This window comes from Prosopis cineraria, unplaced genomic scaffold (assembly GCF_029017545.1).
Source record: "Prosopis cineraria cultivar Desert tree isolate PC_DT_omini unplaced genomic scaffold, ASM2901754v1 PC1421, whole genome shotgun sequence".
NCBI lineage: Eukaryota > Viridiplantae > Streptophyta > Magnoliopsida > Fabales > Fabaceae > Prosopis > Prosopis cineraria.
The window spans coordinates 740-17,199 of record NW_026556746.1 but is presented as its reverse complement, the minus strand read 5'-3'; the positions used below and the strand labels follow the sequence as shown (position 1 = coordinate 17,199).

The following is a 16,460-nucleotide window of genomic DNA, read 5'->3' as shown; positions in this document are numbered from 1 at the left end:
AGCTCACAAGTGCATGATTCAAACTATGAAAGATGATGGAGAAATCTCAAATGCTTTGCTTGGAGACCAGACATGGGCTTAAGTGGTAGAGCTGGACTAAGATAAATCATAATTTACATTATCTCTTCCCTCAACTGTTTTTTTTTTTCGTATATTATAGTTCATGCTCTATTTTTGTGTTAAAATTGAATTTGAAATATTTACGAGTTCTTAGTCAAACTTCAATTTAGAAATATTGATTTTAATCATTTTTATGCATATTAAGCTTGTAAAAATTTGATTAGCATATTTGCAAATGAAATTTAGAGCTTGAATTTGGTCAAACTTACTCCTATACTTTGTTTTATTGGGAAAAGATGTTTAAAGTATCAAAAATTTGATTACCACCCAATTCATTTCTTTTTTGGTGTTGCCGTATCTAATTGTTGTAACAATTCTTGTAATTCAATTTATATAAACCATTTGCAAATTAAGCACATAACAAAAGAAAAATTGTACATTCTACTTTCTTTTTTAACCAAAAAAAAAATTCAAAACAATGATTTTATTTCAAAGTATTTAAAAAAGACAAGCGTCATACAAGACTTTGAAAACTACACAATTAATAAAGATCAACAAAAGAATGAATGAAGACATTATGAATTAAAAGAATACAAGAATTTTTTCAAAAAAAAAAACGAATACAAGAATATGTTAAACGAATTTCCATGGTCTTTATCCTTGGGAAATTGAAATCAACATTTGGGCATGTCCAGTGGTGGTGGTAGCATCTGCTCGTCAGGATTGTTACCATTCTTCACGATGAAAGTCATAGCCATTCCCCACGTCACATGACGCTCTAAATGACAATGCATGAACCATACACCTGCATATCCAGACCAAATTGAATCAATGTATAAGATCTAAAAATATAATCTTTAGGACTTCAAATATTTCTTGTGGAGTGAATGTACGTAAAATATTTATACCTGGATTTTTAGCGGTGAATCTTATGGTGACCCAGCCATTTTTGGGTATGGTCACAGTGTTTTGATAGGGAGGATCAACAAGATTGTAATTCAAAGGATCCTTGTCTTTGTCAAAGTTCCCAAATCCCCAACCCACAACATAGAAACTGTGTCCGTGCAAGTGAATAGGATGTTCTGTTCCAGCAAGCACATTAGTTCCCTGAAGAACTAGCTCCACCGTGGATCCATACTCAAGCACCTTCACCTCCGTGTCCACCGATGGAGTCCACAAGAATTGGGGCACGTCATTGCCTGTAAAATCAAACTTCAGTGGCGGTGTGTCAGGAAACTTGTCTCCATAAACACCACTAGCGTTGTTATAATAGGCCTGCAAAATGTTAGCCCCAGGAGGTAATTTGAAGCTTATATTGTTCATACTAGCGGCAAGACGATCTAGATTTGGGCCAACACACGTTGTACCGCTGTGACATGGTAATGTGTTGACGGAGACTGTGTAGAAAAGCTCGGTGCTTATTTCTAATGGCACATTAATGGGGTGATTCTTGTCTGCTAAGCTTCTAAATTGGCTCAAGAGCTTGGTGGAGGCAACAGTGTCGTTTGAGTTTGGAAGCAAAGGCATGGAAGGGACTGGTGAAGTGGAAATGTATCTGCTTCTTTGTATTGAAGGATTGCAGTGGTGCTCGAGGGGTTAAATGGAACATTAGCAGAACTGGAATAAGCCTTAGCAGCCATGTAGTAGCGACCTATTGGTTGGTTTGCTTCGAGCAAGACATCCATAGTTTGACCAGGTGAGATAGTGATGTAATCTACTTTCACTGGCTTGATGTAGCTTCCATCTGTCCCTACCACTGTCAGTTTATGGTTTGCAATGCCAAAGAATAGGACTTGTTCCAGTGCAGCATTGACAATTCGAAGGAGGTAGGTTTTGCCATGTCGAACGTTCAGCTTGAATGTTTCTGACATGAATAGAAAATAAGAATTATTATATTACAAACAATAACTGGCATCAGAAGAGAATCAACACATAGATATAAAGTTAATCAACGGGCAATCATATATAATATTTACCTGAATTTGAGCATGGGTAAAGATCACCAGGTTGGCCATTAATGGTGTAAGCATCAGACAACACGGGGTCTCCTCCACTTCTACGAAAGTCATTGTAAACCTGAACAATATCTTGTTTCCACCATTCTCCTGCATTTTTTACACGTCACATATATAATTAATATCACTTGTATGTCTTGAAAAACTTGAGAGCGAATATATGAGTCTGAAGTCTAGTTCTCAAATAAATACCCAATATAATGGGAACTTCTGCATGAGGTTTCGAGAATGGATAGGTAGTTCCTGGCTTAGGCTTGATGACAATAGCGCCATGAACCGTGGCTCGAGAATAGTCACTGTGAGCATGCCACCACAGGGTGCCTTCCTCTTCAGAGAATATGACCTTCTGGCTAAACTTGTGACCTGGTTTTATGGGACACTGAGTGATAAATTCGGGGCCGTCTGACCATGGATATCTTGGTTGGTTCACTCCATGCCTGTGAAAGATTGATAAATTAAATTTTAAAATTAATTTTGAAACAAATTACTTGAAGCTTAGCTTTACGTTAACTGATAGAGAATTAAAAAAATGTGGGATTCGTTGGTTTATTTCTGATTAACGTACCAGTGAATGGTGATGCTCTCGTTGGCTCGGTTGTAGACATCAACAATTATGGTTTCACCTTTGGTGACGTACAAGGGTGGTCCTGGAAATTGCCCATTTACTGTCAATATGTTCTTGGAGCTACACAGTCTTGTGTACGATGCTTCTTTGACCTGCATTGAATCAACCACAAGGGTCATGTGATGCAAGTTAGAACATGTATATATTATATGTCTATATAATCTCATTATGTTTTTGAGAGTTGGAAGTATTTCAAAATATATAGTTAAACTGAATTACTACCATAATGAAACATACCTCAAAAGTATAATGCCTTAGTGCATGAGAAACGAGGAGGTTGTTGAGGAGCAAAACTCCTAATATTTGTAAGATGAATATTACTGAGATTTTCATGGAAAATCTTGAAGAGTTGGTCTCCACCGATCACTAATTTTTCTGATGCTGTTTGTTGCTTCCAGAAATTGCTCTCGTCCGGCCGATCAATGCTTGTGTTGGGAGATTGAAGAGAAAAACTTGATTTATATTTTTTTCTTGAAGAAATGCGAGATTGAGATGTTTGAAGATGGTGGCCACACATGCAGGTATATATATAGTTTTGCGAGAGGCTTTGGCATGAACATGATTACGCGTAAGACTACTTTTTCAATTTGTGTGGCTTGTTCTTTTGGCCTTTATTATTTTGTCCAAGTCTTTGAATTATATTATATGTTGCCAGGTCGTTGTCAAAATATTCTTTCTGACAAACATGTTACTTGGTCATCAGAAACTAGCTGCTGTATCAAATAGTTTTTTGTTTCAGGTTATAGGAAATAGCAATATACTTATGGATTACGAGACAAAAAGTTGAAGAAGCACGCATAGGGTGTGGATGTTTCTTAATGGATAAGAACAAGTTCAAGGTTTGGCTTCAAATGTAAAAAGCTGGTCAATTATTTTGAATGTTTCTTCCTTTATGGGCTGATGATGGGAAGCCAGCTGCTAAATTCATTCATTTCTTCGTTAACACTAACCGGTTTATTATTATTATTATTTTTTTGCATCAGCTGTAGAGCAGAAAAAAGTTTGTAACAATATATATATTCACATAATAAATTATGAAAATCCAAAACCAACAAATGTAGAAAGTCAAAGGCTAAATAAATATACTAAAGCCTTGAAATTGCGATACGTTCAACTTTTTTTTCCTTGAAAAAAAGGTCATTGATTTCTTTGAAATTTCAAAGATAGCAACAGCTAAGATTCTTTTCAATCATTAAACTTATCTCGCTACACATTCCAATTTGAATTAAGAATTTTGAGTACAAATACACCAACTAGTTTAGAATTATCGATTCGTTAGTTAAATTTAATAATATTAAAAGTAAAGGTCATATATTAATTATAATTGTTCATCTTTCGCTTTAGTCAAGTGTATTATGTGTTGATTACCAGAGATATATGTCACTTGCCGCCTTTTATTTTCGCCTTATTTTTTTAGTTTCATCTATACGAGAAATTCCAAAATAATCTTTTAATATGATCAATATTAATATAATATTTATTATATATAATTAATTAAAGTGTCAAGTTATTCATAAACCTTCAATAGCAAAGCATACATACAAAGTTATACTCATAGTTGTCAAACTCTCAATTGAACTCTAAGAGTTTAACGTTTTTATATTTTTAGTTTATAAAATCGTGTCAATTCACCCATAAACTCTGATTGGATACAGATTTGATTAAACTCGTGAGTTTATCTCTGAGTTTATCATTTTTATATTTTTAACTTACACAATCATGTCAATTAATTTATAAACTCGGACTAGATACAAGTTTGGTTAAACGTATTAATTAAGCTCATCATTTTTTTTAGTTGAGCGAGTTAAGTATAAACTATGAAGAATTTAGTTCATAAAAGTTATAGGACCTGATTTAAAGAAAAAATTTGAAATGAAAAAACTAATATTAATAAAAAAAGAAAAAAATACCAAAAATAAGTTCTCCTATTTTAAAATTTTATGTCTTGCAAATAATTTATCAATAAAGATGGGTTTAATTTCAATGATTTATGTTTTTAATATATTTAAATTAAATTATAGTCATATTTTATTGGCTTTTTGTTAATAGAGAAAAACTCTTACTAGTTTACAATCTGAGTTTGTAATACGAGTTTACATTCCTATCACGAGTTTACTTAAACTTATGAGTTTACTTAAACTCATGAGTTTAACAACCTTGGTTATACTACTTATCTTGACAACAAACACTTATATTAAATGTTTATAATAAAAATGAAACCGTCATATTTCAACAAAGCCTACAATAAATTGAATGCTTACTGGTTTAACGCAATTGTTAGGTTCAAAATAGAAATTATATTTCAGAAATTTTTTTTAATGAGTTACATTTTCAATGATAAAATCAACATTTTAAATGATATTTTATTTGTAGACAAGGATGTTTTCAAAATCAAAATGCTTAAATGAGAGCGGTTTGTGTGTAGTTTGCGATGTTTTGAGATCAGCATGAATGCATGATTACGCGTAAGAATATAATAATATTCAATATTTTTGGTTGCTTTTGTGTTTTGCGGCTTTAATTTGCCATTAACTAAATACTTGGTCGTTAAAGCTATTATATTGAATATTCTTTCAAGTCCTAACTCAATGTTGATGAGCTAAATAATCTATTCATGTATAACAGTATGTATGTGTGTGAAAAATATAGATTAAAGTTAATTAATTAAGTGAAGTGAGAAATAAACACAATAAAATTATTTACGAACAACACCAATTTATTAAAAACCAAATCATATCGATTAGTCCCTAGTTCGTGGTCTAATCCATTATAATCCTTATAACTAAACACCGAGAAAACTGGTCAAATATCGGTAAAATTGGCCAAAACTAGACATGTTCGATCCAGTCAAAAAAACTGTAGATTAATTTTTTAAAAAAATAGAAATGTATACTTGAAATAAAAAAGCATAACCATTAATCAAACTTGCAAAAGAACTGTAATTTTTACCTATGCAGTTCAACACTCTACTGCAGGCAGAGAAACCTCTCCATTTTTTTATCATTATTTTCTATCCACCACCAATAAATCAAAACCATTGATATTTGAGAAAATGATAATAAAATCCTTTTGAAATATATAAATGAAAATTTGGTCTCTCAAAATGTCATAATTTTCCAAAGTCCTTGGAGCCTTTTTTTGTCATTAATGAATTTATATAAACTACCAAATTATCCTTGTTAAAAATAAATAATTTATAAGTTTTGTTTAAATATTCACAACTTTCTTTCTTATATTCGCAATAATGCAATAGCAAATCACAACTTCGCATATTAAATTTCTTATTTGCTGTTGCATTGTTATGAATATAAGAATAAAACTTGTGAATATTTAAACAAAGCTTGTGAATTATTTATTTTCAACAAAGGTAATTTGGTAATTGACATAAATTCATTAACAATAAAAAAGTTCTTAGGGACTTCAGGAGAATTATAACATTTCAAGGGACTAAATTATCATTTATATATTTTAGAGGGATTTTATTATCATTTTCCCTTAATATTTCTGCATCAGATGAATATGTTTTAATAATAGATTTAATAAATGATTATGATTAGGAAAATCTAAGGGAAAAAGATGATAAACAAATAAAAAGGTTCCCCACCCACGCACACTACACATGTGATTAGAGCTATCAATTAGAGTCGAGCCCATCGGACCAACCCTTTTAAGCCTGAAAATAACTAGAACTGAGCCTCTATTTAAAAAAAGTGGTAATTCAGGCTTAAAAAGCCTGTCTTTTTTAAGCTCAAAAGTAAAAAGGCTAGCCCTTTAGGGCTAGGACCACCTCTTTTAAGCTTTTTTATTATTTTTTTAAATTATAATATAAAAAATAGAAGATTAAATATATAATTAAAAGAAATGAACATATTAGACTCATTCGTTCTTTTTTCATTCATTTATTAAGATTTAGCTAATAATGTTAGCCAAATGTAATTTTTATTGGTATTAATTTTGATATTACTATTTGATATTAGACCTGAATATTTAAGTTTTTTTTATTTGTTGTCATGTAAATTGATTTAAGTTTATTTTCTTAAACTTAATTTTATGTATAATAACTTTTTTTCGGATTATAAATATATTTTTAGAATTTTAAATTGAAAAAAGAAAAAAAAAGGGCCGAAGCCCTAAGGACTAGAGTTAGGCCTTAAAAAAGGGATCTCTAAGACATAATAAGGTTTGTTAGGGTCAGCCCGTTTAAACCCTAACCCCTCAAGAGTTAGGCTAACCCTAATTGATAGCTCTACGTACACTCTACCTTCCTTGCGTGCCTTTTATAGAAAAGACACACGTTATCCACCTTTTGATGGATATTGAGATGGTATCTAGATTAAGCCTTCTTTATTACTCCCCTCCCTTCTTTTTCAACTATTTTTTTAATGTAAATATAGATTTTTAATATTTACAAATTTTTATTCTCCTATTTATTTATCTATATTTTTCAAAAAAAAAAACTTTATTTTTTTTACTTTAGATTTTGCAAGCCTCTTAGAAGTCTAATATTTTGTTGTTTTCTTATACAATGAATAATCAGTGGAGAGAAAATAATGATAAGATCTTACCAACTGCAAATTTAGAATGATTATTAAGATCTATAATAACTTCTTTGCTTCTAGCTATCCAATTCCATCTATCTACAAACCCTATCATATTTTTTAAAAAAATTATCATCAACAGCTAATGATAATTTTTAAATTTTCCATGTTAATATTATTATATACTAATAAAATGATATTTCACAAATAAAAAAATTATTTCTTTTCATTTTATAACTTTAATCTTCAAATAATAGTTTACAGATTGTCACGTATAATGATATAAGATATAAAATTAAAAATAATATCTCAAGTTAATCCTAGCTGGTTCAACCACGATTCAATCATGGTCTGATTATTGATCTCTCAAATTAGTGCCTTGCTTGGTTTAAAACTATGATGAATAAGTAGTGAACAATAATATTAAATGACAAATATAATTAAATTGGAGTACTCCTTTCACCCCAATTTATAAGATATTTTTAGATAAAATCACACAAATGAATAAAGTTCATCAAATACATTTTACAATATTATTTTTTAAGACAAAAATATAAATTTCTAAAAATGTCTCTTTATTGTATACTCTATTTGGAAAAGAATATTAGAAAGAGAATATAATAGGAAGGATAATAAAAAGTTTTTTTATTAATAGAACGTTATTTTGTCGAAATATCTTATATTTAGAAACATTGAATATTTCATCTAAAGTATCTTATAAATTAGGATGGAGGAAGTATTATTTTAGCCTTTAGCTTATTATTCACTTCGATGTGCGGTTGGTGCTGGAGAAGGTCGAATTGCAATTAAAACTTATGTATGACAAAGCAAAGTTGAAGTATTCGATCATTGTCGAAGTTTCTTTGGATAAGAACAAGTTCATAGTATTCCAATAACATAAAAAAAAAAGTCAATTCTTTGAAAGTTAACTTTCTTTTTTCCCCTATTAGGTGTAAAATTCCCACAGTTTTTCAGAACGGATTACAAATTATTATCGAAGACTTTACGACAGATGCATTATAACTTCACGTGATTCCCGACGTGATTCCCACCCCAAATAATGACAAAACATTTTGATGATGATAATAATAACAATAATTAATAAATGATGAAAACCCAGAATTGTCAAATATAGAGTCAAATGTTTTTTTTTTTAACAAAAAAAAGACACCAAAGACAATTTGAACAGCGTTACTCTAACTGACTGGCAAAAAACACCAGTTTATTCTTATCATTGACATTTCAACAATAACATAACAGTTGTTCATCAAATATATTTCTTTCGTTTTCATTCCTATTCCCAAAGATTAAATAATTACCTTTTTATTGAAAAACTAAACAAGAAAAAAAATATCACAACAAAACAAATACACAATAAGAAAAATACAAACTTTGGGGATAGAAACAAAAATTGGTGGTGCTTGTCTTAATAGCAATTTGGCGTGTCTAATGGTGGTGGTAACATCTGCTCATGTGAATTTTTACCATTCTTCACAATGAAAGTCATAGCCATTCCCCATGTCACATGACGTTCTAAATGGCAATGCATGTACCATACACCTGCAAAAAAAAAAAAAGAAGAGTAAATTATATAATTTTTCATGAATTTTGTTATAATAATAAGAGATCTATCTTATGCTATCAAAATCAATATATATATATATATTAATTTTACCAATATTACATAGAACTATCATCTATTTCCTTCTCTTTTTAGTGGTACTCAATTTTTTTCTCAATAGATGTGACAAATTTGATACAATTATTTGAAAGAAACTCAGGTACACCTGTGTAATGTCTTCATTTTCAGGATAGCTTTGTATGATTTTTGAAAATAAAAAGGGAGGCCTATGAAAATTAGAAAAATTAAAAAATGATCAAAATAATTTCAACAATATTAAGGCGAAATGTGTACAATCTACCAAAAAAAATAAACCACTAGAAAATTAAGGCATTAAATTTAAGAATGCAACATATCCATTCCCGGGTTGTTGGCCCTGAATCTTATGGTGACCCAATCATTTTTTGGGAATAGCTATAGTATTTTGATAGGGAGGATCAACAAGATTATAGTCTGAAGGATCCTTGTCTTTGTTAAAGTTCCCAAATCCCCATCCGACCACATAGAAACTATGTCCATGGAGATGCATGGGGTGTTCTGTCCCAGCTCTCAAGTTAGTCCCTTGAAGAACAATTTCCACTGTGGAGTTATACTCAAGAACCTTCACTTCTGTAGCCACACTTGGAGTCTCCAAGAACCTAGGTAAATTTTCAGCAGTGAAATTGAAAAACAATGGAGGCACATCTGGGAAATTTTCCTCATAAACACCAGTAATGTTGTTGTAGTAAGCCTGCAAAATGTTACTGTTTGAAGGCAACTTGAAGCTTATATTGTTCATGCTGGAAGAAAGACGTGTCGCGTTGTCACAAGTCAAGCATGGCAAAGAATTAACAGATTCCGTGAAGAACAAACTTTTACTTATATTGAATATTTGGAGAAGATAGGTTTTGCCATATCTACCATGAGCTTGAAAGTTCCTGTATATATTGAATACATTCAAATATGTGATTCCACTATTTATATTTGGAAAAACATACTATTTGTCTCATAGAATGAATGGATGATGAAGAAAACTTTTAAGAGATGGCATTTGGACTGATGGATTTGATGAATTTGGATTTTAGATTTAAAATCTCATATTTTAAATCTCACATGTAAAATCCATATATTTAAAATCCTTTGTTTGGCTAGTTTTAAAAACTTCAAATGAAGATAAATGAGTTGGGATTTGAAATGAAAATGAAAAATTGAGAATGATAAGTTTATCTCTATTTTTTAATCCACAAAAGATAAGAAAAGATATAAAAATCATAACAGTATCAATAGTGACAATATGAAGAGAACAAGATATTTGAAGTAGCTAGAATTTTAAATGAGTAGGATGTAGAGAAAATTAAAAATTTACAAATAAATTATATATAAGAAGAAATGGAATTTCATAAATTTTTGTATACTAAATGAGGAATTTGATTCAAATTCAAATCTAAATCTATATTAATCCATATGCACCATAAGTATTTTGTGTTGTTCCACATAATTCTAAGGAAATATACTACACACACAAACTATAAAATCTAATATATGTGTTATACTTTTCTCACCAGACTTGGAACAAGGATAAAGATCTCCAGGCTGGCCATTGATAGTATAAGCATCCGAATTATTGGGATCTTGCCCATTTGATAGAAATTCATTGTAAACCTCAGCAATATCACTCGTCCACCATTCTCCTACATTCACAACTCACACTTAATAGTCAGCACTTTTCTTATAAAAATACCTCCTGAATCATCAATATACTCCTTTCGTTTATAAATATAAGATATTTTTTAAGGGTTAGATGTCAAAAAGGTACATTTCTAGTATTTTAAGGTGTAATTAATGTGTTTTATAAAAAATGCCATTGATAAATAAATCATTTTATATTGAGTTGATTCTTGGTTGAGGTAAAGTAGACATGTTCGATCCAGTCAAAAAAACTGTAGATTAATTTTTGGTTGAGGTAAAGTGTTGATTCTTTCTTCTTACGTGAGTATGACCCTAATAGCAGTGTAAATCATGCTTATTCTTCCCTGAATTGATGCGTCCCTATTTTTCTTGTTGCTGTTACGATTTTTTTTCCTTATAAAATAGAAATTATGTAGCAATTTTAGTTGATGCTATGCATGATTTTAGTTGGTTAAGCTAAATATTGATGTTGAGAGATTTTGGAAAGGATGTTAAGAATGAAGAGGCTTGCTATTTATTTGAATTTGGATGCATATAAGATATTCAATAAAATGCTTAAAAGGAAATTGAAATTACAAATAGAGATTTTTAAAGAAAATAACTTTTTTGATAATTCAAGTACTGAATTGTTATGTATGTATTGAACTTTGGAATATCTATTGAATGTTGTAGTAATATTAGAAGGAAGTTTGTTGGAATTGTAGGAGGCCGAATAAAATTTTATTGTGTGTTATAAGGAGATTAAAAGAGAAATGAACTTGTTGTTATGATTTAAGTAATGATGGCTACAAGATGTTTGATAAAGTGTCTGTTGGAATGAAAACATTTAGATATTTCATTAACTTTTATAAGCCCATAGTTGGTTTAGGTGTTAATTATCCATGGATTTAACTTGAGTTTTGTGAAGATTTTTTTTATAAAGCTATTGTGATACGAATTGGCTTTTGAGAAATTGCATGGTTGGTTATACATGATAATGTTGTTTTAAGATTTGATTTTGAAAACACACCTAAGGTGTTCGATAAAACATGTGATAGAAGAACTTTGAAAAATGTGTGATAGAAGAACTTTGTGTGTGTGTATGTGTGTGTGTGTGTGTGTGTGTCTCTGTGTGTGTGTGTGTTATATTTAGTTGAAAACTTAAGTGATCTTGATGGTGTTGATATTGTAAAAGAGTTTATTAAATTCAAGTAACAGATCATTAAATTATCTTGTATATTGAATAGGGTGCTTAGAAGAAGAAAGATTTGACTGTAAAGAGTGAAGTTACACTCGAGAATATTACAGGTAAGTAGATAACGTCCCAATCAATTTATAAATTAAAATTTTTTCTTTATCAAAATATTGATTTAATAATTTATAGATATTATATATTTCTCTTGCATTAGCTCCTTTTATTAATTAAATTTGTTTTACTTCTTGGAGTCATGATATATACTTATTAGATTGACAAAAATAATTTTTTAAATTTTAGTACTCTTTTATTCAATGAAGACAATCATGAAAATCGATGGAGAAGTTTATGAAATATTAATTGTGAGCTTTCATGTTTGAAAGAATTGATGTTTTATTCAGTTCATGCGAGTTTGATATTGAAAAGATAAAATTTTTGTGAAAGTGATGATTTTCTCGCATGTTTGAAAATGGATTTCAAGAAGACTTTATACAAAACACCGGTTGCTAACGGCAATTCTGTTAGCCTTTAGCGTGCCATGGTACATCTAGCTAGTAAGGTGTTCATAGGATGTGCTAGCCCCGTGCGATGGCTAACGCATGTGGAATGGAAAGATGGTCATTTATGAGCATCGTACTCACGTTTGTTTTGTAGCTTTAACTGTGTTGATTACTTACCCTCGTGGACTATGTGTCTATATTTGTTTCGTGGCTTCAGCTGTGTTTGGTTACTTACCCTTATAGATTGTGTGTCCACATTTGTCTTCGTGGCAAGAGCCGCGTTTGGTTATTTACCCTCGTGGACTGTGTGTCCATGTTTGTTAATTGTTTTGATAAGTCCCTATAATATAAATTTGATTATTTGATGGTTTGACATTCCATTGGTTTTTAATTAGTAAACTATTTACAATTATTTATTTTATTTATTTATTTTCTTGCAATTAAGTGATAATAATATTTGATATGATATTTTAATAGTTCAAGATTTTATTTAAACTTTATAAAATTCTTTTATTTTCGAAGATTTTTAAATTTTTATGAAAATCGTTGCCTCTTTGAATCGCATAATTGTTTCAAACTTTCCTTTTATTCATGTTCAATTATTTATTATTGGGACATTATTCACTCGAAAAGATATTTTTGATCTCAGATGGTATAGTTAAACTTGTGTCTTGAGGTGTCTATTGAAGAGTTTTATTGCTGAGTTGAAGTAGAAGGATTACTTTAGACAAATCCTAAGTTGAGGAAATTTTGAATTTTGTACTTATGTTGGACTTTGATCTTAGGTGTTCCATGTAAACTATAGGTAAGACCCTCATATTTCTTTTAAAAGTGAATATCTAATTTAATATTGCAAAAAAAAATTAATCATCCTATTAATGTGTTCAAAGTATTAACCTAGAAGTTTCTCTAATCAAGATTTAAGGGATGTGAGTTTTGTACCCATGTTCCCTCCTGGTCACACTTGATTTTTGGGGTGTGACACAAGAAATTTCAAAATATTCAAAACCAAGTTCAATTTCTTCTAACAAGGCTTTTAACAACATTTTATAGTCATCATTCTACAAGTTTCATCTCTCAACTTGTCTCTCCCAACTTTATCCCAACCAAATCTTCCATACCAATCAATTAAATCAACAATGAATTTAACTCAAAAATTATAACCCATGAGTATATCATTATCAAGCTTTAAGATAAGTTTCTAGCTTAATATTTGAATTGTCTCGTCCTTATAGTAGCACTGCAGCATCAGAACACACACTCAAATTCTGAATTTTCACACACATGCATATCAATCCACACTCACAAGCATAAAAATGTTTCTAATTCAATTTAAATTTCTTCTTTCTTTCACCACATAGACAGCTAGAATAGCTAGAATAAAATTTTGCAACTTCACACACAACAATAGAACACACTCATATGCACAAAATGACCGACAATGGAAGAAAAAGAAGAAGAAGAAGATATTAAAGTTGCCCCCTGTCACAAACTCACAAATCACAAAATGGCAATAACAAGATATGATCAACTCTCTATATTATTCAGTAAGCCACAGTCATAGATTCCACAATAACAGGGTAGAAAAATGACTCAGAGAGAAAGAAGCATAAAGAAAAGTTTAGGGGGGAGAGAGTATAGCAAAAGAGAGACTAATCATAACAAACTTAACAACTTAATCATTACCCCCTATCCCATTTAATACTATTCAATCCATCAAGTGCATCATGTATTTTCCATGTGACTCTACAAGCACAAATTCTTTTGCATGGTACCTCTAAAATCACCTACTGAGGTGCAATGTCATTTGCATTAAACACCAGCTCATCACCATCCACATTACTTGCTAGCTCACCTATCTAAAGTTGAGGTGTGACAATACCTCCCTCTATGGTTTTGACATTGTCCCCAAGGTCAAACGATGGGTAATCATAGAGAAGTGACTTAACATCCTCCCACATGTGCTCATTCAAGCCATCCCAGTGAATAAGAACTTGTGGGCTCCAACCTCCTCCCCATTAGATAGTTCGCACCTGAAGAACCTCAAGTGGTTGAATCATGAGACCTTTAATATCAGTGAGTAGTGAAAGAGGTATATAAGTTGAATCAACTAAACCATAACAATACTTCAAAAGAGAAACATGAAACACAGGATAGATACGGGCATGCATTGGCAATTCAAGACAATAAGTGACAGCACCAATGCACTACAGCACCTTAAAGGGACCAAAAAACTTCAAACCCAGTTTCTGATAGTGGCAGAAATGAACCGAATGCTGGTGATAAGGCTGAAGCTTTATGAATACAAAATCATCTTCATTGAAGACTTCCGCATGATAGTGGCGATCTGTATAGCACTTCATGCGAGCCTGGGCATGTTGAATATTAAGTTTGAAAGAAGCAAGCCAGGCATCACGTTATCTTAATTAAGTATGAAGACTAGGAGCAGTGTCAGACACTGAATAACCACAAATGAGAATTGATAGTTCATGGCCATAAACCGCCTTAAATGGTATCATGCTAATAGATAAATAGAAGGAGGTGTTGTAACTATATTTAGCTTATGGTAGATACTCCAACCAACGTCAAGGACACTGATAAACATAATACCTCAGGTACACCTCTAAACTATGATTCAGAGCTTCAGATTGGCCATCCATCTCTAGGTGATACACAAAACTCATTTGCAATTGAATGCCTTGCAAATGACACAGAGCATGCCAAACAAACTAGTAAACACCTTATCCTTATCAAAAATGATCATTCAAGGCATCCTATGAAAACGGATCACATTCTGGAAAAGATCTTAGTAACTTATTGACTTGTATCATTCGCTCTCAGAGGAGCAAAGTGAGCATAGTTTGAAAGCCGATCAATAATTACCATGATTATTGTATATTGACGTGCCAGGGAAAGAACACAATAAACCTATTAGAGACACCTGGGCCACCTTAGCTCTCTAACAGATCAAACAATTATGAACAAAAGTCTAAATATACTTGTATACCCAACCAATAAACATTTTCCATGAGGTAATGAAATGTGCTTAAAGCATCCACATATCCACCAAAGGCAAAGGAATGAAACTTAATCAATATAGGGTTCATGAGTGCTATGTTCTCATGAGGTACAACTATCCTATTATGAGAGTATAAGAACACCATCCCATATATGGTAGTTAGGATGGGAAGTGGGCTCAGTTTCAACTAGGCTTTAAAGTTGTTATAATGCAGGAGACTGATGGGTAGCTATTAATATTTCTTTAAACAAAGATGAATGCAACTGATGCAAAGCCATGTAAGTGATGCGAGACAACGCATTGGCTGCTAAGTTGGTCTTTTCAGGTTGATACTCTATTGTAAATCTGTAACCCAATTTCTTGGGAAGATACAACTCTTGTTGAAGCATTTGTAGTATTTAGTGGTCTAAATATTTTAAACTTTCTTGATCTATCTTGATGACGAATGGATGATTGAAAAGATAATGGTTGAATTTCACCATAACTTGAGTGATGGCAAATAATTGTTGTACATAAGCAAACTGAGCTTACACCCTTGGTGATAGTTATTTAGAAAAGTATATAATCGGGTGACCATTCTGACTTAAAAAAACTTCTATGGCACTCCAAGAAGCATCAGTTTCAATAACAAAAAGCATAGAAAAATCGTAGTGCCAAAACTAGAGCCTCAATTAATGCTTGCTTAAGAGTAGAAAATACATTAGTTGTCTCCTCTGTCTAATAAAAATTATCCTTTTAGAGAAGTTTGGTGAGGGGTGTTGCAATTTGAGCATACTTATAAATAAAGCGATGGTAATATCTCTCCAAACCTAAGAATCCCCTTAATTGAGACACATTCTATAGGATCAACCATTCTCGTATTGCAATCACCTTGACCGGATCTATGGCTATGCGCTATACAGTTTGCCACATGCCCTAAATAATCTACTTGTGTTTGGCTGAAAGAACACTTAGGTAGTCTCATGAATAGCTAGTGTTAGGTTAGTGTCTGTAGTACCTGATCCACATGCTTTAGATGCAGGACTAAGAAGCACTGTACACCAATATGTCATCAAAAAAAGTACTAATTTACGTAAATAAGGTTTAAACATAGAGTTCATCAAAGCTTGAAAGGTGGAAAAGGAATTTTTCAAACTGAAAGGCATAATAAGCCATTCATAAAGTCCTTGATGAGTTTGAAATGCAATTTTCTTATGGTTAGCTTCATACATCTAGACTTGGTGATACCTTGGACATAAAT

At 31.4% G+C, this 16,460-nt stretch overlaps 2 pseudogenes; both read right to left on the bottom strand.

Annotated features, from left to right (window-relative positions):
* Window positions 1-605: 605 nt before the first annotated feature.
* On the bottom strand, window positions 606-3,163 carry LOC129300086 (laccase-15-like; annotated as a pseudogene).
* Window positions 3,164-8,664: 5,501 nt separating this feature from the next.
* On the bottom strand, window positions 8,665-14,564 carry LOC129300085 (laccase-15-like; annotated as a pseudogene).
* Window positions 14,565-16,460: the final 1,896 nt, after the last annotated feature.